This window comes from Chaetura pelagica, unplaced genomic scaffold (genome assembly GCF_000747805.2).
Source record: "Chaetura pelagica isolate M959 unplaced genomic scaffold, ChaPel_1.0 scaffold101, whole genome shotgun sequence".
Lineage (NCBI taxonomy): Eukaryota > Metazoa > Chordata > Aves > Apodiformes > Apodidae > Chaetura > Chaetura pelagica.
Genome location: NW_009952564.1, coordinates 7,455,928 through 7,458,138, shown reverse-complemented (window position 1 = coordinate 7,458,138; position 2,211 = coordinate 7,455,928).

Below are 2,211 nucleotides of genomic sequence, written 5' to 3'. Positions count from 1 at the left end.
GAGGGCGGTGGGAGCGTCCCGGGGGAGACGGGGTGGGGAGGTGGATTGGGGGCACCCCCCGACGGGGGGGTTTGGTGTCAGTCTGGGGGGGCACCCCCCGAGGGGGGAGGTTTGGTGTCAGTCTGGGGGGGCACCCCCGGAGGGGGGAGGTTTGGTGTCAAGGGTTTCTAGCAGCGAAATGGGTTTGAAGCCTAGAAGGGAATTAGCAGGTTGATCGTGCTACCTCAAGTAAATAAATGACATTTAAAAATAAGGGAGGAGGGTGCATTTAATAAGGCTTTTATAGCGTTCATCTTTCGCGCTGGAGCGCTTGGGTAGGAGCAGGGTGCTCGCCCGGGGAGGTGAGGTGTGAGTGAGGAGACCAGGGGCAGCAGTGTTGGCTCAAGCCGTGGCTGGGGGAAGGAAACCTGGCTGCCTAACTATTATGGGATCCCCCCCCCCTCCCCCCCGTTTTTAATGCCGTGTTTATCTCAAGTCGCTAAGTGGTACCTTGGAAACTCTGCCCCCATTGTTTGGATTGGGTGTTAATTGATGGGTGAGATATTCTGATGCACCAAAAGATGGGGAGCCAGGTGGATGGATCTTCCCTCCTGATCAGGGAGGAAGGGTTTGCTGCACAGGGTGGGGAAAACTGAAAAACATTGGGTTTTCCACACAGTATTTCTAATGTTTCAATATTAAGGGAATTGGTAAAGAAGAGGGTGAAGCATGGGGAGGTGGTCATCCCTTGCTTTGCTCTACTCTGAAATTCCAAAAGATCCAGACCTTTAAAAACTCAGAATTTTTTTTTTGTTTGTTTGTTTTTCTCGTATGAAGAATTTATTTACTATGCAATAAAATGCACCTGGTATTTATGGGGCAGGAGTTGTGTGTCAGGGCTGTGATGCAACTGAGCCCAGCGTTACTTAACTGTTGGGTGCCACCCCTGAACCCAGGAAGTCAGGAGTGTGCTTTGGGCTTGAGCCTTCTTGTAGGACCTGCTGGTGATGTCAGTTAGGTTTCTTCAGGGGTTACAGGTGTTGCCTGTTTCCAGACCAAATGTTGTCTGGGGCTGGTTAGCAGAGGTGGCATGCATACTGGCTTCTGTGAAAATGAACCTGGTTCCTTCAAACTAATGTGCTCCTTGGAGCTGTGTGTTTTGTTGGACACCTTCCACACAGAAATTCCCTTTCCCAGACACCTCAGGCAGAGCGGGATGAGGCAGGGAGGAAGTACATGGCTGCTCAGTGGTGTTTGCAGGTATCTAAATGCATCTTCTGCTCAACGGCCACTTTGAGACACTAGGCCATTCCCATGGCTATGAAGAGCCATCCAGTCCAGACTGCTGCTGCATTTAAGCAAAAACTTCAGTGGACTCATCTCCATATTCCTGTATGCTGGAACGTGACATCTCTACAGAGATACTGAGCTGGTCAAGAGCATATCTAAGAGAAACTTAAGGTTTGAGGCTTAATTATTTTTTCCATGCAGAACTCTCCAAGCATTGCCTTTAATGTGCTTAAATGGGGCCAGGCAATTAGCTCCAGCTATGAAAACTAATTTGGAAATAATTTGGCCTGTCCTAGGAAGCTTTCTGGTGAAAGCTGCCCAGAACAGATTCTGAGGATAGATAAGGTCCTAGAGGAGAGAAGGCTCCACAGAGACCTTATTGTGGCCTTTCAGTATATAAAGGGGCCTCATAAGAAAGATGAGGAGAGGCTTTTTACGATGGGACAGGGGGCAACAGTTTTAAACTGGAAGAGGGTAGATTTGGGTTGGACAGAAGGAAGAATTTTTTTTTTATAATGAGGGTGGTGAGACACTGGAACAGGTTGCCCAGAGAAATTGTGGATGCCTCATTGTTGGGAATATTCAAGGTCGGGTTGGATGGGGCTCTGAGCAGGATGTTCACAAAGCCCACCTCAGGAGATTGGACTAGATGATCTTTACAGATCTCTTCTAATTTACACTATTCTATGATTCCTTACTGAGAAGCCCTACAGGTGCTGTTCCTGAGCTGAACCAGCAGATGCCTGCAAGAAAGTGTCTGGCTTAACTGGGATAATAGGCTGTGCATTTTTGCAGCCTCCTTTCCCAGCTGCAGCCCTGAACTGATCAGAGGCAAAAACAGCTGGGTCTCCTCTTGCCAACCTGGTCACATGCAGAAGTCAGTCTATTCTGGTGGTCCTGCATCTATCTCCCTATGGATGACGGTTGCTCAAGGTTTAGAAG